At 41.9% G+C, this 27,861-nt stretch overlaps 1 long non-coding RNA gene and 1 pseudogene across 1 annotated transcript; one reads left to right on the forward strand and one right to left on the reverse strand.

Annotated features, from left to right (window-relative positions):
- Positions 1-9,967: 9,967 nt before the first annotated feature.
- LOC125106981 (26S proteasome regulatory subunit 4-like) lies at positions 9,968-14,541 on the reverse strand (annotated as a pseudogene).
- A 496-nt stretch (positions 14,542-15,037) lies between these two features.
- Positions 15,038-17,652, forward strand: LOC125107771 (uncharacterized). Its single transcript, XR_007129648.1, has 2 exons — positions 15,038-15,241; positions 17,184-17,652. It is a non-coding gene; the product is annotated as an uncharacterized LOC125107771 (long non-coding RNA).
- The last annotated feature ends 10,209 nt before the right edge of the window (positions 17,653-27,861 follow it).

The raw sequence follows: 27,861 nt of genomic DNA on the forward strand, positions 1-27,861 counted from the left end.
AAAGACTGTGGTTGTGAACAACATAATAATAATAAAGGCTTGTCTCACTCCTGCATAGAGGTTTTTTTTTTTTTTCCTTCTGAGGTAATCTGTGTGGAAAATAACTCCCACATATTTCTTTCACAGCTGCTCTTATCCACGGGGAAGTGACATGAATGGGTTAACCTGGTCACAGCAATAGTACATGGAGGGGGGTGACTGAGAGGTGGTGGGGCCCCCCCTCAGCTGACTCAGCTAGGTTGTGGCAGCTGGAAGCCTGGAGATGTGATATGCAGCTCAGCTGGTCCATCTGTTGTCTGAGGGCTCTGGTGACCTGTCTTCCCCTGAGATTCAAGAGATTACCACACACTGGCAGCTTTCCATACTTCTCAGCTCCCTAAGACAGTCACGTGCCCCAGTAAAGTCTCCCAAAGCAGGGCTATGAACCTCATCTTATTCTAAGCAGCCTTCTTGCCCATTCCTCACCCTTGTTTTCATTTCCCTTTTCACTTGGGTGAAAGGAAACAATTCCAGATTTTGGTATTTGAAAAGACACCTCTAACTGCCAGCTTGACACCTCCACTTGGATATCTCCTATTAAAGTCATCAAACATGAACTCATGATCCTCCCCTACCCTGCTCCAAAGCAGCAATCCTGCTCCACCTAAAGCTTCCCCCTTTCACTGGATGGCAATGGCATATTCTTCGGTCCTTTCTCTTTCACTGGCACCCCGCATCCAGTCCATCAGCAAACACTACCGGTTCACCACCAGAATATACCCAGACTCTCAGCACTTCTCAGCACCTCCATTATCCCTCACCAGGAGAGTTGCTGTAGCCTCCTAACAGGTCCCTGTGTTTCTGCCCTTGTCCTCTGTCATGTGACATGGTGGGCCAACTGACGCAGGTCATGGCGCCTCTCTACTCAGACCTTCCAGTGATGTCTAGTTGCAGCTCTAGTAAAAGGGAACATTCTTACCGTGACGGAAAGGGCACACTCTGGCCCCTGGTGCCTCTCTTTATCTATTTCTACTGTCCCCTTTCCTCACTCCAGAACACCCACTGGCCCCCTTTCACTCCTCCAAATATACTAAGTATACCTAGAGTTCCTAGATTTAGTAAATTAAAAACTAGACAGTGTGATTTTTTAGTATAAGTGTCCCCCAAATATTTTATGGCACATACTTCTATTTAAAACATAGGTGTTGGGGCGCTTGGGTGGCTCAGTGGGTTAAGCTTCTGCCTTCAGCTCAGGTCATGATCTCAGGGTCCTAGGATCGAGCCCCGCATCGGGCTCTCTGCTCGGTGGGGAGCCTGCTTCCCTCTCTCTCTGCCTGCCTCTCTGCCTAATTGTGATCTCTCTGTCAAATAAATAGGTGAAATCTTAAAAAAAAAAAAAAAAAAGTAGGTGTTGTTCGTCTGAAATTCATACTTCCTATATTTTCTCTGGTGAGCCCAGGAACACCCCCACCTCGAGCCCTTTGTACTACTTGTCCCCGCTGCCTGGAACACCCTTCCTCTGAGATTTCTGTGGCTCGCTCTTTCACCTACTTCAGTCTTTCTCTCAGACGTCACCTTGGGGAGGCTGGCCCTAGTCACATGAGAAACCATACTCTGGTTCTTCCTATCCCCTTTTTCCTCTTTATTTTTCTCTAAAACATAATTTACATAATTTACTCCACCAACTGAAATGTAAACTCAGTGAGGGCAAGGCAGGTGGGTTTTTTTTGTTTGTTTTTCTGCCTGGTTCACTGCTCTGTCTCTAGCACCTAGAACATTACCTGACACCTAGCAGACCACTGATGAATGTTTGTTGAATGAATGAACAAACCTCTTTTTTTTTTTTTAAGATTTTATTTATTTATTTGACAGAGAGAGATCACAAGTAGACAGAGAGGCAGGCAGAGAGAGAGAGAGGGAAGCAGGCTCCCCGCCGAGCAGAGAGCCCGATGCGGGACTCGATCCCAGGACCCTGAGATCATGACCTGAGCCGAAGGCAGTGGCTTAACCCACTGAGCCACCCAGGCGCCCCATGAACAAACCTCTTAAAGCTGTTCATAATAAAGCAGCCAACAACAAATTGCCACTGATTCAAGGATTTTTAGACTCCACCCTCCATCCATGTTGAGATTCCTAAAGAAGCCCACCCCATCCGTTTCCAACAGTGCCACCCCAGAATGAATCACCTTTCTCAGCTACCCACAATACAGATCGTCTTGTTTGATACCGATTTTAAAGAAAATGCCAAACGTCATAAAATATAGATAATGAATTAACTTACTTTGCTGTGCTTTACAGCTTACAAAACGTCTTCACCTCGTGAACTCCTTTGAAAGGCCTTAAATGCAAGAGAATCAGATTCATAAAGACCAACTAGTTTCAAAGAGGAAAATTTGGTTTTCATGGTAGTAATTACATTCTCAAAGACAGTACTCAATCCAACCCAAAATAATTCAGCCCAATTTCTGCCGTACTCACCCTGCTGAAAATGTTCTTTCGAACCCGTTGAAACTGTTAATGCTGTGACAAATAACTTATGAAAATATATTTGCAGTAGATAACACCTTGACTTTGTATGTATGTGTATGTCATGTATGTGGTTGTGTGTGTGTGTGTGTGTGTATATGTGGTTTTAAGAAATTAATAACCTGCATCACCTCTCCTGAATAATGCTAGCCCAATTAATCATTAAACATGTGAAGGTTTTATATCATCAAAGTCTCTTCGGTGTTTACATTAGAGCATGAGAAAAGTATCCATTGCTATATCTTTCAGAACGAGCGATGTGCAGCTGCTCTTAATTTTCAACTGGAGGGGGAAAAGGCATCGAGGCACATCTCTGATTCGCATACCTCAAAACTAGTTTCCTTGAGTGTTTCTGAGCAAGCTAGGGAACACAGTTGTGTCTTAGCCTTCATGCAGCGGTAGTTCCTAGCCTCAGCTACACATTCAAGTCACGTGGGGGAGTGTTAACAATCACTCACTGATCGCTCAATCCTATCCCAGAGAATCTAATTGATCTGGCCGGGAGCCTGGATCCTGGGAGTTTGAAAAGCTCCCTAGGTGAGTCTAGGAAAGAGCCAAGTTTGAGAACTACTATTTAAAGTTTCCCAAAAATTGCATGGTGGAAAGAAGCCCTTTTTGGTTTTCAGTGAGACACCACATTTCCAGGTTTCAAAAGTTCATCTCCAGATTATAGTGAAGTAAATGAGTTTGAAGGAGTGGGGGAAAGCTGCTCTGATTTTATCTAAAATCAATGTGTACTGTTTGAGGAAAAAAAAATTATCCAAGCTTTAATATAAACAAGAGAAGTTTCAGTTCAGCAGCCCTGGGAAACTCCCCAATTTAACGTAGCCTTTCAACGACTCTCACGTGCATTAACTGTGGCAGCAGAAATAACTGACAATGTGCTCTTTATTCACACCAAACACGCCAGTGGACTTCAAAAGAAAATCAACATTTACGGTTTAATTACTGTTTATTCCCTGTATTCAAATCAGCTTTCTTTGGCTGCCCCCTTCTAAATACTCAGAAGGGGATTTAATCATCTGATCTAATTCTTCCAAAGAATAGAAAGTTATCATTATGACAGCACAATGAAAAAAAATCATTAAACAAATAAATGAGAAAGAAACTGTATGAAGCGTAACCACATTGGGTATTTTTTAAAGCCTCTGTAAGATAAAACAGTTCATTTTTTGAAAGACAGTAATTTAGGGGTTAAAGCCTGATTTCTCTTTTTTTTAAGATTTTCCTTTATTTATGAGAGAGAGAGAGAGGTGGGGAATGGGCAGAGGGAGAGGGAGCAGCAGTCTCCCTGCTGAGCAGGGAGTCCTATGCGAGACTCGATCCCAAGACCCTGGATCATGACCTGAGCCAAAGGCAGACGCTTAACTGACTGAGCCATCCAGGAAACCCTTTTTTTTTTAAAGATTTTATTTATTTATTTGAGAGAGAGAGAGAGAGACAACCTGATTCCTCTTTCTTAACTGAGTTTCAACTTATTATGTCTATGCTAACAAAATGAAATGCATCAATAAAAAATATTAGTGCTTAAACTCAATGTGGTACCATCTACACCAGTGCTATCCAACAGAAATATAATGGAAGCCACTTATGTAATGCGAATTTCCTGGCAGATATATTAAAAAGTAAATAAACAAACAAAAAAAGTAAACAGGGACAGGTGAAATTAACTTTCATAATTTATTTAGCTTTAACCAAATATAGTCAAAATACTATTATTTCAATTAAATCATATTAAAAATCATCAATAAAATTCTCTACATTTTTTTGTACTAAAAAATAGAGAATCCTGTATGTATTTTATATGCACAGCCTGTCTCAATGCAGGCTAGCCCCATTTCAGAGCTCAATAGCCCCATGTGGGTAGGTACTAGAGAGGGCAGGTCTCTAGCAACACAATAGCCTGAAAATTAAAGTGAGTATTTTCCCTTCTGGTCTTTACTTTTTGGCAAAGCACCTTTAGTTGTGCTAAACAGAATGTGGGCTTGGTGACAAATGACCCATGCTGAGTACTTTCTACCCTTTAAATTTTTTGCGCGGCTTTGCTGGAAATAGAAGCTACAGTTTGGCCCTTTTCTGCACTAGTATAATTCATGTTTGCTTTTCATTAGCCAAAAAGAATGATTCTGACTCAGCCTGGTTCTTAGTTACCCCTGAAAATTGATAGCACTTGTCTCCAACATATGACCTATCCATGTAGACACAGTTGTTTTAACACCTTCTTTCCCCTGGTTAGTAGTATTTGTTGATTACACTGGAATGGCTCTCTCTACCTTTGTTAACTGTCATATACTGGGATTTTGCAATTTTACTATAATATCCTGACAACATAGCCTCTTAAACAGTCCGAGGGACTACCATTGTAGACAATGCTTTTACAACTTAATGTTTTTACAATAAGTTAAGCTTAATCTTAACTTTCAATGACCTAGGCAACAGGACTTGTTCAAATTTAACCCAAGTCAACTTCCCATAATATCTAGAAGAGATCCAGGCAATCTTTACCTAGGCCTCTCTCCACACACTCTTTGAAGTTACATTATTTCTTAATCACCCTTCAGCCATTGGTAAATACACTGCCTTCTCCAAATCAAACAAAAGCTCTCCATGTTCTCCAGCTAGTAGATGATGTCAGAAGAAAAAAGTGAAGGAAACATTTATATTTATGCCACAAGTCAACACATTGTGACCCTCGCCTCAGCCTTCAAGGAAAGCAGATCAGAAAACTAGCTATGGCACAGTTTGTCACAAGAATGGATTTCAAGAATTCAGTTATCAGTTTTGTCATTTACCGAGATCACTGGAGTGTAATCATTGTGCACTGTGCAAATATAATTTGCCTTCTTTGCAATGGCCTCATTTTTTTCATGCACAAAGCTTTGCATTTTGAAGAATCTTTGCACATAGCAGAGCCCTGAGAAGAGGGATAAAGAATTCTGAAGGCTCAAGGACACATTTTTCCATCTTTTCTCAAGAATACAGTCTCACCACTGGAAAGGATTTATATTTTGACATACACAATGCACACAAAACCAGAATAAGAATCTGCCACGGATGCCTATTACTTGTACACCAAACCTGAACTCCCTCCAAAGACTGACCTCATACAACCCATCATTCTGTCTCACTACTTGCTTTCATATAATCTTCCCTCCCATCAGGATGGTTTCTCTACTACCCCTCACCTAATCCCTTCGCTCCATTCACCACTCCCCCGACCATCACATACTTACTCCTGCCTGCATGCCATTACCCATTGTTTTCCATACACCCGCAATACCCTCAGTGCTCAGGTGAACTCGTAAGTATCAGTGAAGGTATTCACTTTATACCTTATCACTTCTAGGCTTGGGTTTGCGAGGCTAAAATTCACAAGACCCGTTTATCCCCCATCACAGTAATCATTGCCTGGCTTGACACTGTAATTAGCTAGGATTCATGCAGGAATATTTCACTAAAGTAGAAGAGGCACTTTTTATGCTCAATCGCTCTGTAAAAGGAAAGGGGATATTTATTCAAGGAAAGGCTAGCTGCATACACATGTAATTTTTTTAGGAAATGTCTGAGGTTTTTAAATTATAATAAGATACACTAACACAAAATGTATCATTTTAACTGTGTCTAACGGTTCAGTTCAGTGGCATTAAGTACAGTCATACGGAAACCATTATTACCCTTCATCTCCAGAACATTCTCATGTCAAACTTTCTCATCTCAAACAGAAACTCTGGGGCACCTGGATGGCACAGTCAGTTAAGTGTCGGACTCTTGGTTTCAGCTCAGGTCGTGATCTCAGGGTCTTGAGATGGAGCTCAAGACCATTTGGGGCTCTATGTCAGAGTCTGCTTGGGACTCTCTCTCCCTCTCCCTCTGCCACCCCCTACCCTAGCCCCTTAAATAAATAAATAAATCTTCCTTCTGTCTCTATGAATGTGACTGTTCTGGGTACCTCATATAAATGGAACCATGTGTATTTGTCTTTCTGTGTCTGGTTCATTTCACTTAGCATAACATCTCCAAGTTTCATGCATTTTATAGAATGTATCAGAATTTCCTTCCTTAAGGCTGAATAATATTCCATTGTGTGCATATACCACATTTTGTTTATCCGTCAGTGAACAAACTATCAAAGAAAAGGGCTTATTTGCCCTTTGAAGCTTCTTAACCTCTGCTTCCCATCTCCCTCATGGCAAAGTAGAAGTCCCATAATTTATTAAAACACACACATGCACAAGTTTCCATAGCAGCTTGCTATTTAAAGTTCACAAATAGGTCTTTTGAACATTTGGAGACTGACTATTTGATTTCCCAATCCCAGCTATCTCCTACCCTAATCAATCTTACATTTGTTAACAATGAACTGAATTCAGTTTTCAATCCCAGCTGCCCTGACTGCTTCTCACTCAGCTTGGGTATAGGACTAGGATTTTCTGAAATCTCCTTTGCTAATGATAGAAATTAATTTTTTAAAGATTATTTATTTGAGAGAGAGAGAGTTTGAGAGAGAGAAAGAGAGAGATCACAAACAGGGGTGAAGGGCAGAGGGAGAAGCAGACTCCCTACTGAGCAGGGAACCTGACACAGGGCTCAGTCCTAGTACCCTGGGATCATAACCTGAGCTGAAGGCAGACGCTTAAGGACTGAGCCAGCCAAGTGTCCCTAGAAATTAAATTCTTAAGTCACATGTAAAAAGACACTAACGTCCTATGGAGGGAGCTTTTCAGTACCTGCCCTGATCACTTCTCATTTATATTCATCCCTCCTTTAACTCACATCTTTGTGTCATTATCATTATTATTATTACTAGTACTTTAGGGCTTTCCATGGCATGCAGCATTAAATTCTATTCTGTATTATTATTTCCTTGATTTGTCTTTTCATTTTGTCTTCCCAGTTCCAGTATAAATGCTTCAAAGCACGTTCGATCTTGTTTCTTTTTATGCCCGGTCTATACCATAACACAGCACTCGTTTGTTGGTCCAAGGAAAATACCGTCTGACTCCTTAATTGCCTGAGGTTCACAGCGGCTCACATTGTGGGTTCTCAGTAAAACATTAAGCAAGAATCTCTTTCTCCGTGGGTTCAAATGAATCATACTTGAATTTTACACTTTCTTCAGATATCCTGACTCACTAACTCAAATATCTAACCATCAATCTGACCACACTTAGTAACAAAGCAAGGGCACGGGTGAAGCATGCTTCTTGCTGTCTTACACCTTGGGTGTGCTGCATTCCTGAAATTATTTAAACAGATTTCACGCTGTCTTAGAAACGCCAGACAACAAGCACCCAGCAAGTGGGCAGCCATGGACAGGGGAGGTACTTGAAGGTACAACAAGTCATTCTTCAGGGAGGGACCCAGTTGTGAGTGAGGAACAAGTTTTCGGTAAGTCCACTTCATGAGCAAGGAAAGAGGCCACAGATGCCAAAGCACAAAGACCTAAGTGAACGGAAATGGTGTCCACCTCCATGGCGTGATCTACCTGCCCTCGCTGTGTGGAGGGGGCCCATTATAAATGGAAAACTCTCCTTACTCACAGGGAATGATGATGATAACAACAATGACAACAGGTGACAACAGCGATCATAGCAACTAATGAACACTGACTTTGTACCAAAAATTCGCTAAGTCACTTTTGTCAAACACCTCTGCAAGTCAGCTATTATAATATCTATTTTACATGTGAGGTCATTTCACTTAAACACCATAGCCACTTACTTATTTAATCCTAAATCCCCTGGACTCCAGAATCTGTGCCGTATATTTTATCAGTCAGACTAAGCCTGAGGGGGCAGTGAGAATGTGCTCTAACTTATACTTTTCCTCAGAAAAAAGATTAGTGCTGATCTAATCTCCCAGACCACTCTGCTTAATGGCCTGGTCTCCCAAAAGATTGTGTGAAGTACTATGAGAATACCACCCAACCGTACCATAACTATCTAGGGTATCATTCAAAGCATGTTTCTCTTACCTGGGACAAATGTTAAAGTAACTGGGTCACCAGGTAAACAAGCATTAACTGGGATGGCCCCGAGAAAACTAAGATCTACTTACATAATTGGGTTTTGATAGCAACATGGCAAATTAAATGGCCAACTATTTGAAATATTAAAGTATTTTTACAGTGAGGTCAACTGAACTATAATTTACATACAGTAAAAATTAACTTTATTTAGGTATCCAGTTCTATGAATTTGGACAATCATGACAAGCTGTCCAAGCTCTTTCAACTGCCATCATAGTCAAGACATGGAAGATTTCACTACAGAATTTCTAGTTAATCCTCTTCTGGACCCTATTATGTCCCTGTAGCATTGCTTTCTCCAAGTGTTATATTAAAGGAATTACATAATGTTGTTTTCGAACTTGGCTTCTGTCAATTAGTGTAAGACATTCGTGATTCATCCATGTTGTTTTGTGGATCAGGAGCCCATTCTCTGTTCTTGAGTGGTTTCCATAGGATAAATGTGCTTCAATTTGTTCACTATTCATCAATGGATAGACATTCGGTTGTTTCCAGTTTGGAGCACTTATGAATAAAGCTGCCTTGTAAACATTCACATGCAGGTTTTTGCGTGGACATATGTCAACACTTGTGTAAATACCTAAGAGTAAAAATGCTGGATTATATGGTAAATATTAGTTTAATTTACAAGAAACTGCCAACAAGTTTTCCAAAGTGGTTGTCATTTTTTGCATTCCTGCCAGCAATGGATGACGTCTATTAACCCCATAATATTTTAAAGATTTTATTTATTTATTTGAGAGAGAAAGCACAAGCAGGGAGAGAAGCAGAGGGAGAAGCAGAGACTCCCCATTGAGCAGGGAGCCCGATGTGGGGCTTGATCCCAGGGCCCTGGGGTCATGACCTGAAGCTGAACGCAGACACTTAAGCCACCCAGGAGCCCCTACTTCGACATTCTTGACAGCATTTGGTATCTTCAACTTTGGTATCTCAGCGAGGTTTTAATTTTCATTTCCCTGATTATTCATGACGTTGAATATCTTTTCATGTGCTTATCTGTCATATGTATATTTTCATTGATGAAATGTCAGTTTAAGTCTTGAGCCCATTTTTTTATTGAACAACCTTATTTTTTGTTCTTTTATTTTTAAGTAGTGACAGCTTGTCACCTATTTTGGTTATCTGATGTGTTTTTAGAGGCTAAAAAAATGTATGGGTGTGATCTACTTCACAACAGTGAATATACTTAACACTACAAAAGTGTACACTTATAAAAATGGTTAAGATGGTAAATTTTATGTCATGTGTTTTTTATTTGAGAAGGAGCTCTCTTTATTGGGGAGGGAGCGTTGCACTTGACCGACAAATGAAGGCAGCCTGGGGGGCTGCTCAAAAAGGTATGCAGGAGGAATTGCTAAGAAAGATCAATGGGAACATGGGTTCCTCTGGGCAACTTCCCCAACCTCATCCTTTCACAGGGTTGGGACACCCCGACTATTTCCTTGAAGGCAGCTGTGGTCCACTAGAGATACAGTCCTCAGGGGTACTTTCTTGGTTTTTACACAGAATATTTTCTTTAGATTTCTTGAAGTCTTTATTTGTTACTTTCATTCTACGTTTTCTCAAAGCCATCAGATGAGCTTCTGGACAGATTGCCTCGACATCGGAACCAGAAAGGTCATCTTTAGCCATGATCAAGTCACCCGGGGTCACACCATCATCCAGCATCATCCTGCTTGTATGGATCTGAAAGATGCACTTCTTAGTCTTGTGATTGGGCAGGGGGAGCTCAATCTTCCTGTCAATATGGCCTGGTCTGATAAGTGCTGGATCCAAAGTTCCTATTCAGTTTGAGGCCATGATAACTTTCATGTCATCCCTTGAATCAAATCCAACTAACAGGTTCAACAGTTCCAACATTGGTCATTGAATTTCTCTCTCACCACCAGAATCTGAGTCATAACTTTTTGTTCCATTGGCATCAATTTCATCAATAAACACAATGGATGGTGCGTATTCTTCCACAACTTGAAGCAATTCCCAAACAAACTTGGGCCCATCACCTCGGTAATTCTTAATAAGTTCAGTGCCAATCACTCTCAAGAAAGTGGCTAAGGTTTGGTTTGTTACTGTTTTGGCTAATAAGGTTTTACCTGTGCCAGATGGACCACAGAGAATGACCCCCTTTAGGGCTTTTATACACATCTCTTTATAATATTCAGGATGAGTGAGAGAAAGCTCCACAGATTACTTAATTTCCTGGATTTGGTTGTCCAACCCCCGATATCAGCATAGGTTTCCTGGGTCGTCTTTTCTACCTTCATCACTGTGACCAAGGGATCTGTTTCACCCATGAGCACCCCTATGACAGCATGCTCCTTGTGGCTGAGCAAGACAGACTAATCTGTTTCGAACAGATACTTGTCTACAAAGGAAAGAATGCTGACGTAGTGTTCTGAGCCTATAGATATAAACACAATGGCATGATTGTTATCAATGGTCTTTTCCAAAGTTTCTCCTGATATTGGGGTCCCCCTCAGATCGTACACCTTAGATCTTTCCTCCTCTTGCTTTTCTTCTATAGGCTTCATTTGTTCCTGATTTCTAATGAATTCTTCCTCAATGAGAAGAGAGTCTTTAATTCTCTCTAACTTCAATAATTATAACCAGCACTGAGTGTGAGGTGTCACCAGTGGCAGCTTGCTGGCAGCATCTGGTCCCTCTCTTTTTTTTTCTTCTTTTTCCCCCTCTGGTTGATACAGAGAGTTCACAGTTCTTCCGGCAGCAGTGGTTCAAGCAGCAGAAGCAAGATAGGTCAGAGAGTGGTGGTCACGGCCCTGGAGGTGGCAAGAGGATGACAAGGACAAAAAAAGGAAATACAAACCTCCTGCTATGTGTATTTTAACAACAATTTTTAAAAGTATAATGGCTGAATGGCAGTCTAGGAGTCAGATTGCAATGTGTGCTTCTCCAGGAAACCCATCCAAGAAGCCAACTGCTAATACTCCCTCCTGCACTAGAAACAAATGTCTCCAGTTCTACTAAGGCCAGAGATCCTGTTCCAAGCCCAAGCAAGATGAACCTGGGAGCCCTGGAAATCTGAGGATGATGAGGTACTTGGAAAATTCCTGATGAAAGGCATCCTGGGATAGCCAAGATTATTGGTGCAAGCAGTGTGTGGTATCCAAGATTCTTGGTGTGAGGCACCGTGAGTTATCCAAATCTTCTGCTTTCAAGAAGTTCATTTCTAGCTGGAATGACAAGCTAAATGGTTCTCTGTTGAGGGGCGCTGGGCTTTTTAAAATTGTAGATACTTGGGCCACACAAGAGACCATGGTGGAACCAGAATCTCTGGGTCATTACATTTTTTTTTTTTTAAGATTTTATTTATTTATTTGACAGAGAGAGATCACAAGCAGGCAGAGAGGCAGGCAGAGAGAGAGGAGGAAGCAGGCTCCCTGCTGAGCAGAGAGCCCAATGCGGGGCTCGATCCCAGGACCCTGAGATCATGACCTGAGCCGAAGGCAGCGGCTTAACCCACTGAGCCACCCAGGCGCCCCAGGGTCATTACATTTTAAACATACTCTCCAGTTCATTCTTATACGCATTAAATGTTTTAAATAATTACAAATATAAAAACAGAAGATCAGCTAAATCAAGGATCAGCAGACTTTTCTGTAAAAGGCCAGACAATGAATATTTTAGGCTTTTTTAGGCCATACAGTCTCCGTCATCTGCACCAGCTACATACTTTGTGGGACCCAGTAAAAAATTTTTCAAAAATTGTTCAAAAATTATTGACTTCAAGAGGGCCACAGCAGAGTATTAAATCAGCACAGGACCCTGCTAAGCCCAGGACTCCTTGCCACCACACAAGTCATGCCCCACGAAGCAGCCCCATCTGTAGCAATTCCAACTCTACAACTATGTGTCCCCACCATCGGTATGCAGAAGCAGCTGCAGACAAGTACACAAATGGGCAGGTGGTGGCAGGAGTTGCTCAAGGGCTCTAGTCTGCCCACCCCTGAGCTAGATCATCTTTTAGCAGGAAGGCCTGCTCCCTGATGTTCAGAAAGCTAGGGAAAGCTAATAAAAATAGATAGAGAATCAAATGAAATTGCATATTTGCTGAAAAAGTACCATTTCATACATGGGTTAATTTAGTGAGGTAACTCTTCAAAGGAATTTATATTGATAGTCTTATTTAATAGGAGAGAATGAACAGGTTGCACTGCATGGGGAAAGAAATCAGGGAACTTAGACACCAAAAGGACATCCTGCAGTTCAGAATTTCTCTGATGCAAACCTCGTTCCTGGCTTATCTGTCATCTGCACACCATAATTCAGTTAAAGTCTCTTTCAAAGGAATCTGTAGTCTGTTAAATTGTACAAGATTATCCAAAAAAGTAAAGACGGTTTTTGTGTTTGAGTCAGAAACCAGATTATAGCAGTACAGGCTTTTCTATCAAAGTAACCTAAGGACGATTTGGAGTTCAGTTCAAATTGGAAAAAGAAATAGCAACTTCCAACTGGAAATACCTAATCAGCTTTTTCGTGATGCTACCGTCCAAATATAGCATTACAGGCATCTTACTGTGTCTAACTTCATATCTTGTCTCCTACCATGTAGTATTTCAGGCCCTCAGCTCTCTCTCCACTAACAAAGTTAGAACCATTTTTTTAAAACCAAGATGGTATATTTCAAAGTGATCACATTTATTAAAAGCCTATAGCTCAGATACATGGGAGGTGCTCACAACATGTTTGCCATAGTCTAGGGATAAAATTACACAAAACTAATCATTAGAAGAAACATTATTAATTCATCAGAGGATGGGGGGGAAAAACCGCTGACATTTTTTCCAGTCTTAATTGTCCTGGAGCCCATGGCCATGGCTGTTTGAGGAAAACATATGCTGCACAGCTGCAAATGTAAACCTGATTACCTCTAAATTAATAACATGGAAGAAGCAGCACTTGCAGCTGTGAGAGAGAGGGAACCAAAAGGAACCCCAGTGCAATAGAATCTTCCTAACATTCGTAATGTTTGTTTTATCATAATCAGTTTTAAAGAATTATAATAAAAATCCCTGAAGTGGGGGGAAGCACAACAAAGCCAGAAAGCTTGCCACTGCCATTTCCTTGCTCTTGACCTGGCCCTTGGGGTCATTACCATCTGAGGTTCCATTGGTTTTCTTTCCTCAGCCGCTGGCTCTGAGAACTTTCCGGAACTCAAAGGGATCACAAAGGGAAGACTGCAAGTACCTTTCAGTGGCTAGGCAGCTAGCATTTCCAGTCTTTACACTGCATGTCAAACACGGGAAGTTGGAAACGAAAAATCACAGCTGTGAATTTCTGCTTAAGGTTCATTTTTCAAGAGCAAAACTAATGTACCATGTAATGGGGGGGGTGAGGGAGCGGGGGTGGAAAACTTGGGGCAAAGTGCACGTATACTTCCTCAGGAGACAGCATTTCTTTCAACATGCACTAAGAGGAAGAAAAAGAAAGACGTTTGTAGGTAACGTCGAGTCCGAACGGTCTTGGGCTTGGTCTGAAATGAAGTCTAATGCCTAAGTTATAAAGATCCATTAGTAAATTCATCAGTGAGACCTTCCTTACATTCAGGTTCAAGTAATCCTGACATTCACCACCCTGTGTACAAATCTTCCAGGGATCTGAAAAACATATAGAGTCCCCATGCTTGACCTAGAAGCTTTAACTCCATTTTTATTGGGGAAGCAAGAGGGGTTCTAATAAACTCAGGGGAGACTGAATACTAATGGATTTGGTAGAGACTCTAAATGCTACTGGAAGAAAGAGAAGGGTAATGGGCGAATTGACTGTAAGCAAATGATTTCCCCTCTCTGAGTTCAGACTGTTCATCTCTAACATGGATATACTAATGCTCACCTCACAGGTTTGTTGTAAATGTGATTGTAAATGTGTCTGGCATCTAATAGGCCCACCAGTGTTAGCTGAATCTGAATCTGGAGCAAACATGTGGAGAGTCTGGTGGGGAGGAACATGGATCCCTCGGTGACTTCGGGAAGCAGAGCCCTGCCTCCCATCTTGATGCATCCTGGACCATTCCAGAAAAAAAAAAAATCATTGTGCTGACACTTTTAGGTCTTTTTGTTACCACAGTTTAAAATAATAATCCTAGGTAATCTAGTTAGAAAGCTGTGGGATAAAAGCAGGGCTCTAACAAAATGACATGCCAGGGATTAAAGAAAAAAATAATAAAATAAGAACTTCCACTTATGGAGGACCATCAAATGCTTTCCATGGTGACAATGGTCACCATCGTCATCATAATGTTGATCATGTGCCAATCAATGACTACTCTGAGCACTTCATGTATATTGTGTATATTAACTAATTTTAATTCTCTGATCTCTATTAGGTGAATTAGCTACATTATCCACATTTCACAGGTAGATAAACTGAGGCATAAAAGCATATAAATAACTTGCCCAAGATTACATAACTGTAGGTAAGATCTCATTTGGCTCTTTCAACAGCTAAATCTAGGAGATGGGTCTTATCCTCATTTTGCAGATGAGAAACCAAGACTGAGAAGACCAAAGCATGTCTGAGGACACACTGCCAGGAAGGGGGGCTGCTGTGCTTGGCGCCCAAGACCTTCCAGAGCCTGTCCATTCACCCACTCCCCCGGAGAGTCCAGAAGTCAACTGGGAGTCTTCTTGAGAACCCAAGAGTCTGGAGGGAAGATTTTATTTGCACCTTCCTGTCAGAGCTAATTATTCAGTGGGTTAATCTATCTCTTCATCTTCCACTAAACTTAGTACTACTTTTCAGTAAAATAAATAACAAGCTTGAATTTCACCAACCTGGGCAAATCCCACACATGTTACACTGTCTGAGAGGTTCCAAGGCTTCTTATTTCCTTTCTCCTAGGGGAATGGCTGTAATGAGACAGGAGCACCCCTCAGTGAATTAATAAATAATAATAAAATGAATTAATCAGGCAACAGATTAATACAGTGATCTGTTGATTAAGAAATCCTTAGAAACTACTTTATAGCAAATTTTTTATTTGAAGGAAACTGGTGCCAACACCACAAAAGGATATTATATAGAGACGGGCAGGAGGGAAGTGTCCCCCGGGAGCTGCCCTCCCAAGGGAGAACTGACAGCATACAAGGCCAAGTGGGAGGTCTGTCTTCCACTCTAGCCTCTTCCACTTCTCACTGTCCACCCATATTCACGCCCATTGTCCTGTATTTAAATCAGATGGATTCGAGTCAGTCATTTTCAGGCACACTGATTACATACACAGAAACCTGTTACACACAGTAACCTGAATGCTTTTCAACCCATTGTTTCAACAGCATTTGTATTTTATAAGGTGTTTGTCTATGTCTAACTTGGGGGCAAAAATCCATGGTCTGCTATTAACTGAATTTCATGCTCTCTCCTGACAGGTAGAGAACTAATTATCTGAAAATCCTCTGCAGACTCCTCTAGTAACATACACAAACACACACACACCACACACGCATACACTACACACACATATCCATCCATCTATCTATCTGTCTATCAGTGAGTTCATCTGGAGCAGAGAATTATGTCTTCCTCAAGTTTTTAACACAGACCTTATCAAAGTTCCTGGCAAGTAGGAAATGTTCAATCAATAAATATTTGTTGAGTAAATGAAATAATGAAATATTGAATAATCCTTATTCAATATTTATTTAATATGATTGAATGAATAAATGAAAGGGGAAGAAATGATAGACTAGAATCACATAATGGTGGTTTCTTGTTTCTTGGGTATTCTCAAGCACATGTGCACACACACACAAACACATGTGTTCAAATATTCACTAACACCACAAGCACACACGCACACATGCACACACACACACAGACCATCACCACTACCATCCACACCCGATTTCCCAAGGATTGGCTCAGAAATAGCTACAAGGGGGACACCTGGATGGCCTAGTTGGTTCAGCATCTACCTTTCAACTTAGGTCGTGATCCTGCAGTCCTGGAATTGAGTCCCACATCGGGCTCCTTGCTCAATGGGAGTCTGCTTCTCCTTCTGCCTTCCCTGCTTGTTCTCTCTCTCTGGCAAATAAAATCTTTTTTAAAAAGAGGGGGTGGGGGAAGGAGGGGAAGAAATAGCTACAAGGGACCACAGCTTCAGGTAAGTGGTGACAAAAACCACTAGTCCTTGTGGGTAAGTCCTTCAGAGGCAGCCAGAATGGAATCCTCCCGTCACTCCCTTTGCTGGTAGAAGCAGAGTAGGGCTCCTTCCCCCATCCCTCTGGCTCTCACATCAGTTCAACCCAACTGCTGCTCAAGACTCAGGCACAGACTTTGTGTTTTCACTGCACTTAAATTCCCTCCAGTTAGTACTGAAAGTCTTGCTAACCCTTACTTCTGTCATCCTAAATTAAATATTATTTACCGTCTCTCTTATCCTACCTCTGGTAATGAAGTCTCTAACAAGATGCTGTGAAAAGCCACTGTTGTGGCATCCTTCACATTAAACCTAATGATGTCCTTCATCAATTACAAGAGCACGAGTAACCCGTGGTGCATTTTAAGGTTTTACTGGGTGCTAAGGCTTCACAGGCACGCTTCATTTAATCCTCCCAGCAGAAAGGTAGGTATTACTACTGCTACTACTGCTATTGCTACGACTGCTTTTATTCTTATTTTTCCTTTTTTCCAGATGAAAAACTGAGTAATAGAGGCATGATATCACCCAGGATCACACAGTGGAGGAGCTGGGACTGGAATCCATGAACTCTAACAACAAAGTAAATGTTCTTACTACCGATATCCCAGTTATTTTGAATGTGCCATTCGTCTGGGAGACCGGAGTGAATACTGCAAAGACCCTGGTTTGAATCCTGATGGCACTACTGGGTGTTTTGGGCAAGTTCCTTGACCTTTCTGTTTCCTCATCAGTAAAGTTCAGAGAACAAAAACTAATGTACAGTTTATTGTGGGGATCAAAAGAGGTCTGAGACAGGAAGCATCTTACTACCACAGTCTGGCACCATGGATCAATGACTGCTTCCTTCAAGTTTCCCAGCCCACTGTGTTAGCCCTCATCCAATGATGATACGTCGGTGGAAAATGTATTAAACCCTCGATGTGTATCCCAAGAAAAATAAATCCCCTCGACCTGCGAGACAGATTGAATGACTTAAAAACAGAAACAAATCTTTCTAGCACAGGGGAGGCACAGGGCAAACAGTCTTTACAGACACTTGTAGAAAAGTGGGGGTGAGCTGTGAGTTTACTCTGCACAGACACAGCCCTCCCTGCTGGTTACCCACACCCCACTGGGAGGTTTTATTTGACTGGGCACCCCTGCACTTCTCAGTTAGAGAGGCCCCCTCAGCGGAGAATCATCAAAGCCATTGACTCCTGCCAAACAAAATGTGTTGGCATGTGATGTATCACAGGCTAATGATTTTAGACTCTTTACAGACATGGGCTAAAACAGCAAAGGTTTCCTGTTCGCTTATTAAAGAGCCCAGAAATTTTGCAGGACTGTAAGGTGGCATTGAAGAGTTGTATCTATACAGAAGCAGAGTGGAAAAAGATAATGTCAGATAGTAACATAGTCAAAACAGTTGATACCCAATACTTAGGTTTTGACTGATTGTTTACCTAAAAGTAAAGGGGTTGGGGGGGGAGGGGTAAGTTTTTGTTTGTTTGTTTATCCTTTTACCTCTAAGTTTTTAACCTAGCCTGTAGAGCCAACTGTCCCAATTCTTAACATCATGTAGAAAGTTTAGAAACAGGCTTAATGCTTGCTGAAATACAATATCATTTCTTGGTGCAAATAGAGATCACTTATAAAATATGAGTGAATTTCAAGTAAACAAGTGCAAACAGAAATGTCAGTCTATTCAAACCTCCTTTTTCTGGCTGAGATTCTTATTAACTAAACTGACATATAGCAGCACTCCACTGTATTAAGAGTCATGACTTGAAAAAACAAGTTTTATAATAGAAGGGTGATCACAAAATAGGTGTATTAACAATATTTAATCCAATCTTCAGCATATGGTAAGCACTCACTGACCAGTCACTACTTTATAATATGTGTGGAAGTACTAAGAGGGTAATAACAATAGCAATATTTATCTCCTGTATGCCAAGCACGAAAATATATTTATTTATAATTTCAAAATGAGGCCTATCCATGGATCAGGAATTATCGGTCCCATTGTGCAGATGAGAAAACAGGTCTAGTAAGCTATCAAGTCTACTGAGTGATAGAGTGGCCTTTTGGCTCTTGGCATATCTAATTCCCAAGTGCACATTTGCCTTGCCCTGTGAGGCCAGGCTGTGCTGAGCAGGATTAACTGGGACATCAGCACGGTCATGTGCGTCAAGACCATGAGCACCAGAAACCCACCCCGTGTGGACATCAAATGAGATCCAGTAACCTGACCATCTCCTCTTTCCCTTTCCTTGAGTCTCAGCCATCACTCTTCTTCCCAACGCCAGGATAATCTGGCTGAAACATGGAGCCCACTGGGGAGGTGTGGAGGTGGGGCTTAGACATGGCCGTGGGCAGTAGACACGCATGTTTGCTTGATTAAAGTCAGAATGCCCTAGCGTACAGGGTGCTATGAGTTGGCAAAAGCCAGGAGGGCATTTTTTCTGTTTGCCGAGTAGCTGATGTTCACATGTCCAAATCGCTCTTCTTTGAAGCTCTTCTGCTGTGTTTACAGTTATGCCCTAGTCATTAGCCAACAGGGACTTGGGGAGTAGAGTGTTCTGGGAATACTTCCTGTCAGGTTTTTCCCAGCCTCTCTTTGGAATGCCTCTGCAATCCGCTTTGTATCTCTGGGGGTGGTCCAATGTGCCCAAAGGGATTCTGCCTTGTATTACTCAAAAGGATTCCCAGCACTCAACCTCAAAAATAGCTCAGGGCCTAATAAGATCTCATTGAAATAGTCTCTGTTTTTGCTTAAAAACACAAGTCTGGCCTGGTGTCTACAGGTCTATCCATAAAGAATGATTTTGCTACTTTTTAAATTATATGTCACTGTAGGGTACTAATTTATATGCCTAATTTGGAAACTGTGAAATGTGACAAGCTACCAGCAGTCCTCTAGCTGTGTGAGGAAGCCCTAAGCCTACCAGAAAAAAACTGCAAATGGACTTGGTCTTGACAGTAGACACCTGGTAGACTGGGGTTAATACTCCTGAGCAAATGCTGCCTTGATTTCCTGGAAGAGCGGTGGGGAGGTAAGAAAGATGAATTGATGATTGGGGACCACCCAGGAGGAAGGCATCTAAAGGCAGATCCTATGTGGGGACCTCTGCTGATGGACACTTCTCAATATCACACACACTGGGGTCACAAATGACATCTGGCCTGGGCCAGGGAGGCCTCTCAAAGTTCCTCAGTGGATGATGGTGTAAACTGTCTAGACTGTTCTAGGCTGTCTAGACCTTCTAGGGAAAAAGGGGAGGACACAAAGGTGAGAGGGTGGGGGTCCAACCAAATAGCACTGTCGGCATTGCCCATGCATTATCTCCATGATCAGGGGGTCTGGGGACATTTGGATTTCTTAAGGCCATAATACTAATGGAAACTGGCCCATCTCCTTTCCCCTTTGTGCCACCCATGCTTACTCCCATCTGCGGGTTCCCATACGGCCTCATTCTTTTCTCTGCCATCTGTGATTCTGATCCTGCGCTGAACCCCATTTCCATCTACAGCTTCTTTCCTTTGCTGGTAATGTGCTACCATATACTTTGACGGCACATGCTCACCACCAGGGAAACTGGAGCTGCTCCTTTCCTGGGATCCTAGCCCTCTCAGGGCCCATGCACTCCATGAGAGAAGCCTCCTTCTAGAAAGTACGGTGAGCATCCTCATGTTAAGAGCTCAGACGTGCACTGAGAACCGATAGTGTGGAAAGGAATAGGTAGGGGGAGACACAGATTATGGGAAGGAGTCAAAAGGGAAGGTCCCCATCCATGCAGTAGGCAGACTGCCCAGATGTCAAGTGCAGGGGCCTTGGAGGGATGAGGCTGGAGGCAGACCAAGGTCGGGGTGGAGTGGGGAGTACAGAAATGCAGCTCTTGGAAAGAAGCTCACTGTTGGGCAACATCATCACCTGCTGTAGAAGACACCGATGGAATCAGGTAAAAATGTGAGAGCTTCATTACAGTTCCGGGCTATTCACCCTTAATTTTCTCTTTGTAAGGGTTAGAATTTGCATCAGCACTCAAAATCTCTCCCTTTTCTGCTTCCTAGCAAAGTCTGTCTTGCTGTTTACATGTCTGCCGTGTCTGTAATGTCCACATTCCTTAGAAAACCAGTCATCCTAGCAAAATGTCTTCCAGACACTCACACTTCCTCCCAGTGGGAGATGAGGGGGGCTCTCACCACGAGGAGGTGCCTCTCACACCTGAAGAGCAAACCTGGATTCCACAGCGTTTCCTGAGCCTTTGTTCTGCACGCCACTGAGGGAGGCAGCTCTGCTCTGGGGCTCAGCAGAGACTCCAAAGGCGAATGAGACACGAAGCTGGGAGGTCAGCGTGTGTTCCTTCTGTGCTCCCACACTGAGCCTCGGCCCCATCCTGGCCAAGGGGTGGTTTTGCCTTCAGTTTCTGGGGCCTGGAGGATTCAGTCTGGATCCCCCCAAAATGATGACGGAGCTGGAAAAAACTGACATAAGGGGTTTCGTCCTGGCTGGAACACCACAGGGGTGGGATGCAGTCAGATGAGAGAGCCAGGGAAGGAGGGGCTGCAGGCTGAACTTGGCACAGCATCATTCTGGTGACATTGCAAAGTCCCTCCAAATGCTTGTGGGGGTTTTTTGTTTTGTTTTGTTTTGTTTGTTTTGTTTTGTTTTGTTTTTAAAGGAAGAAGCAAGAGGGCCAGAAGGGGCCAAATTTGATAAATTATTAAAAAAATCAAAATCAAGGGCTGGTGAGAACAGGGTGAAGGCAGCGTGCTGAGCGGGCCAGGTCTTGAGTCCCCATCCCCCTGGCTTGATTTTAGCTCCTTTCCACTTGTCTTCTTTGTAGGTACCCTCACCCCGCTGGCTGAACAGTCCTGTACCCAGCCTTCCCATTCACCATGAGTTATGTGTATTCCTTGGATAAGGCCAGGGGTTCAGTCTTGGCAAGGTGGGAGGTAGGGTCTCTAGGATGACAAGATGTTCCCATTAATTCCCCAGGAATTCATCCTGTCATTGCAATTGGGAGACAAGGCTTCCATTCCATTCCTTATAAAGGCATGTGTGTATTTTTTTTTTAAATAAATGCTCAATGAAACTAGTCTTTATGTTTTTTCCTCTTGATCCACAACCCCATCATTCCATAAATAAAATGATAACTTCAAAGCTCACAGACTGCTTAGCAGGGTGGTCTGGGAAGAGAATCTGCAGGCTGTGTGATGGCCTCTGACACCACACTCTTCTCTGGAAAGTCATCCTGGCCTCGCAGCCACTCTCTGCCAAAGCCCTCTCTCCTCAGGAAAAGGTGAGCCCAGCTGGGCTTGGGCTGGATGTTGGCCTCCCATTGTAGAAGAAACAGGGCCTCTGGAGTCTCCCAGATCTGTGTCATTGCCTTCTGATCTTGGGAACTTATTTAACTTCTGTAAGCTTCTATTTTCTTATCAGAAAAAGGGAGATAACACTACCTACCTAGTAGCACTGTTAAGATAAAGGACGTGTCATAAAGCAAATGCTAGAACAAAATAGTAACTATTATAATTACATCTTAGGTATTTCCTCAATCATTATTGTCTCTGGTTACATTATTGAAGGTACACACTGCTCACTGGAGTATTCAGGTCACAGAGGATTTAGCTCAAATAAATTTTCTGCCTAAATCAAATCTTTTAGAAGTACCCATTTTCAGTTCAGGCCAGCATGTAGGAAATAATTCTAGATCATGTTGGCATTTATTCCAGCTCTAGGGAATAATCAGGCACTTGGGTCACATACTGTCTTCCATCATTCTGGTCAGGACTTTTCATCGTACAGCTGGGTTTCCACTGGGTAGGAGTTAAAGGAAGTTGAGTTGAAGGCATATTGGGCTGTTGAAACAACAAGAAAACAAAACCCTACAAAGTAAGCATGTCTTGTTGTAGATCCTTCTTTGCCCTAAAGGAAGGATGAGGGGAAAGCACAGAATAAAGACAGATGGTCTTATAAGCTGACAGACATTTCAATGTCTGTGGCTCCAGTGGATTGAAACAAAGAGGTCATAAGATGGGGTCTTTAGCATACACCAGCAACAAACTCTTCTCAGTGTTTTAGACACAGGCTTCCCAGCAGGGGGAGAGGTCTGTGGAGTTGTATCTAAACTTAACTAGATAAACAGAAGAGATCATATATTGACCTATGGGTAAAAGCTAGAAATCCCTTCCTTTCCTGTCTCTCCCAATGCAGGCAGAGATGACATAAAATGTCTACCAATCTCTCTCTCTCTCTCTCTTATTTAGGTAAAAATAGATATAATGCATTAAGGACTAAAAAAGAATTGATGCATTGGGTTAATAACATATATTGATTGCATTTACTGATCATGTACTACAATACAAAGCACTTCCACAAACATTATTTATTTTAATCTTCATGAGAGCTCTGTGGAACAGGTTTCATTATTCCCAGTTTACAGGTAAGGAAACGGAAGTTCAAGAATATGAGGTGACTTATGCAAAGTCACACAGCTTAGGAGAGACTGAGCCAGGAATAGAACCTAGGTCCCCCAAATTCAAAGCTTCTACTCTTTTCAAAGAAAGGCAGTTGAGTCTAGAAATTAATAATTGTAAAATATTATCATTGAAAGGAAGCCATCAGAGACGTATCTCTACACCAAGTCATTCACTTAGGGTCACACAGCTCATTAGCAGCAAAGCCAAGTCTAGACACCAGAAGTCTTTGCACTACTCTGCTGACCCTTAAAGAAACTCCCTAAAGAATAAATTATCAATTTATAATAAACACTAAGCGTGTGCCTCTTGTTGAGCATGAATGAAAATCATTCATTTCTTTTCCTGTTTCCCTGATCAGGATCTTGTCATGGAACCCACAAATGTGGGTGGACATGAGGTCTCTAAAAGGGCTGGCTGCTGTAAGATCCCCAAGCACCACTGATGGAGACCCACCTTCAGTGCCCCGGGTTCCTCTGAGTACCTTAGATCTTTCTTGTATCTCCCCCATGTCAATATGACCCTGACACAAAGGCATGAAAGTGGCCTCCTCTTTCTGTTTTAAAAATCTTTCTAGTTAAATTGTTTAAGTGTAAAAAAGAACGAATTTAGGGACACCTGGGTAGCTCAGTCGGTTAAGGGTCTGCCCCTGGCTCAGGTCATTATCCCAGGGTCTTGGAATCAAGCCCCTCATCGGGCTACCTGCTCAGCAGGGAACTTGTATCTTCTTATGCCTGCTACTCCCCCTGCTTGTGCCCTCTCTCTCTCTGACAAATAAATAAACTAAAATCTTAAAAAAAAAAAAAAAAACATTATTACAACCGTACCATATTTGAAAGGAACATGTAAGACCTTAAGAGGAATTGTGACAATATGTGAAAGACTGTACTTTGATGTTTCTAAGCATCCCCCCATGTCCCTAAGAGGTTTGCCTTGTATGTTCACCCCAATGCATGGGCATAGCTTGCGGTTAAACCCAAAAGCAATAGAGTTAGATGCTTAAATGACAATCCTGGTCCCACTATTTGCTGGCAATTGTCTTCAACTCCCAATTTTCAATTTCTCAACTGCAAACTAGAAGGCGATTAAAAAAAAAAAAAAGATGGCTTAGACTGTTAGTTTTCTTCCCCCAAATCATTCTTGCCCCTCTTTTTTACTGACAGAACCTGATTTTAGTGGGGGTGGCAACATGCCTTGCTGAATGAATACATTTCTGGCCTTCCTTGCAACTTTAGATGGAAAATAAGACATAAATGAAAGTCATCCTCAAGGAATTCCAAAATTTCTCTAAAAAAGAAATACTTAATGTGGAAAGCATCCCATTTGATTTGCTCCCAGTTCCTCTTTCTTCTTATCTAGGACTCAGATAACGTGTCTGGTACTTCAGCAACCATCTTAGATCATGAGGATAGAAGCTGGTACCAACTGGGCAGTGGAAGAGAAAGAGAGAAGGAGCCTGTTTTTCTTTCTTTCTTTCTTTCTTTCTTTTTTTTTTTTTTTTTTTTTTAGAAGGAGCCTGTTTCCATGATGACCAAGAAGTCACTGTACCAGTCCTAAACCATCCACCTCCAGACTTCTTTTATATAAAGGACAAATATATCTCTATCTTAATATGCTTATTTGGAGCTGCTTGTTAAATGCCATAAAATCTAATGCTGATTGAAGTACCTACATCAAAGATCTCTATACTAAGCAAGTAAGATAATTCCTATAAAACGTGTAGTGTAGGGCCTGGCACTTAGTAACTACCCAATAAATGTTAGTTGCTGTTGCTGCTATTACTAATACCCCATTAACTGTGGTTAGTACTAGACCACTAATAGTATTATGTCTTATCTTCCCTGGGCTTCAGATGCAAGTTTCTAGAGAGCAAACTTTATAGTTTATTTGTTTGTATTCCCTGCAGGCCTGCTACTACACCCTGCACCTGAGTTTTTCTTAAAGGCATCTTCTACTTACAGAAAAAATAAGTTTAAAGTTTATTTTTTAGCTAAATTGGCTGAGTAGAATCAGGCTTATCAATCATGGCTAACAAAACCTGGAGAAACAGTTCCAATTTTTACATAGGTGTCCATATTCCCTAATTCAGTGTTAAAGTAGGTGTCTTATTTACATGTGAATTAGCAACAGTTTTGTTATGATGTGCTGTTAACAAAACATTAGCAAAAAAAGGTGCAAAAAATCATGGCAAGTCTGCCCACCAGACCTCAGAAAGATCTGCCCGGGGCCAGCAAACTCACTGTTATTATTGTAGCTATTCCTTATTGAGCTCTTACTAGGAACCTGGCACTGGGCGAAGCACTTTCTGTACCTTGTCTGAATCAATAGCTGGTATCCGTCCTGTGGGAGAGACGGGTTTGCTTTCATCCCTTCCTGTGCTATAGTCTAATGTCAGCTCATCAAACTCAAGCCAAACTCAAACTCAAAACTCTAGTCTAATGTCAGCTCTTCAAACTCAGTTCTCCCTTTATTCTGTATATACTTCCCTTCTTTTCTCATTTAGAGGTGAAATAGTTTTCAAAAGAGAGAAAAAATCTTAATTCTTCATTTCCCTTTTCCTCCAAAATAATCACTGGTTTGTTTATTTTTTTAAGATTTTATTTATTTATTTGTCAGAGAGAGAGAGGGAGAGAGAGCGAGCACAGGCAGACAGAATGGCAGGCAGAGGCAGAGGGAGAAGCAGGCTCCCTGACAAGCAAGGAGCCCGATGTGGGACTCGATCCCAGGACGCTGGGATCATGACCTGAGCCGAAGGCAGCTGCTTAACCAACTGAGCCACCCAGGTGTCCCAATAATCACTGTTTTTTAAAAAATGGCATTCAGGGAGCCTGGGTGGCTCAGTCAGTTAAGCATCTGCCTTCAATTCAGGTCATGATCCCAGGGTCCTGAAATCGAATCCTGGATCCGGCTCCCTGCCTAGCAGGGAGTCTGCTGCTCCTTCTGTCCCTCCCCCCGCTGGTGCTCCCTCTCTCTCTCAAAAATAAATAGATAAAAAATTTTGTAAAAGTTTAAAAAAATGATGTTCATAATCACTTCTTAGAAACAAATCAAACTCTTAGAGGTTCATAGGACCTTTACTTCCTGAGAAAATGGGAAATGTTCATTGGTATTTGCGGAAAGGATGAATTGAGGACGTCTTTAGAAAAACACATTCCTTGGCCCTCCATTCTCTTGCAAGACCTCTTCACTCCCCAGGTCTGCCTGCATCCACCCTTACAACTCACACCTGATTCTTTCCATATTTCTCTTCACACACATTCTCTGTCTCTTGTCCCTGCTCTGCATGTTAATCTCTATGCAATAACTTCGAAGTAAGAATATTGACTTTCTATGTCCAGTTGCATGCATACAAATAAGAGGATCCCCTGACTATGACACCGACATCGTCATGACTTTGTTTAGGGGTACCGCGGGCCAGCTAATCCTACAAAAACTGCTCTGTGGACCCATGTTACACAGTCACTCAGTTCAGCTGGATCTTGTTTTTTATGAGCCACATTGAAATCAAAGTGTTTTCCCAGGCTCTTGAAGTGCCCGGGTCAAGAATGCTGACAATCTGCTGTCAGAGAGAGGCTGTCAGCATCCTTCCTATCAAGCCCTTCCAGTCATCACTTGCAGAAGGACAAGCAGGCAGCCCGCTGCCTTGTGACAAGCGCTGTGACTCCAGGAGGGAGCCAAGGGCTATGAATGAAGCCCTGGAAAAGGTCACTTTATGTAAGAGGAAATAATGGCTTCACCCAGGGCTCATACATAATTTTTGAATCAAAAACCTGTTTACTGGCTGCTGGAATACATGTACTTGTTAAAGATTTCTCTTGTTCTTTCTCCCCTCTCCTCTCATTAACAGGTAAGACTTCTGAAATCTCCGAGTCATTTAGTTTGGGCATTTAATGTCCTAGGTAGGTCATGAACTGTTATTTATGATTGAATTTGCGGCCATGTGGATTAACCTAGTTCCCTAAAAGGGCAGCAACAAGTTTTCCCATCCCCCTATTAGGACTTCATGGATGCCCATGGATCCATCACCTTCCACAAACTTTTTTCAGGGAGTATTTCTCCTGACACCTACACAGGCTAGAAAAGCCAGTCAGTGACCTCCTCAAGTAACTGTATGGACATTCAAATCACTCCAACTTTCTCAGCTTCGGAGGTGATTTCAAGACCTCAAGGGTGGCTAGTAACACTGGAAACATTCCCTGAATAGCTTAGAAGTCATATGATAAGACAAATTCCCAATAGCTTTCTAACCCAATTCCTAAATAAATGATTTTCAATAAATTAAAAAAAATATATATATATATATATCCAGTCACTGTATTTTAAAATATGTCCTTTGCAAATTATGTATCTGCTTTCTTTGGTGAATTTTCCTCTTGCTTAAGGTTTCTGTTAACCCACACACAATGGATTATATTTGAAAGGTCTAAGTCACAACTCACTTTTTAAACTTGTGGAATTGAATTAAAGTAAATGGTTTATTTTCAATGTCTATGAACTCTTCAAGATGGTTTATGTAATTGAAATAAAAATTTACACTTCTTGGGGGAAAAGGTGCAATGGTTGAATTCTTCAAGGGATTATCCGCAAAAACAGCAATGCCTTGAGTTTATGTAAATTATCTTCCATACCTCATGAAGTAGTGGTACGGTGGGAAAAGCATTAATTAAGAATCGGGAAAGCTGGATTCAGGTCCTAATCTGGTCATCGA

Source organism: Lutra lutra, chromosome 8, assembly GCF_902655055.1.
Source record: "Lutra lutra chromosome 8, mLutLut1.2, whole genome shotgun sequence".
Taxonomy (NCBI): domain Eukaryota; kingdom Metazoa; phylum Chordata; class Mammalia; order Carnivora; family Mustelidae; genus Lutra; species Lutra lutra.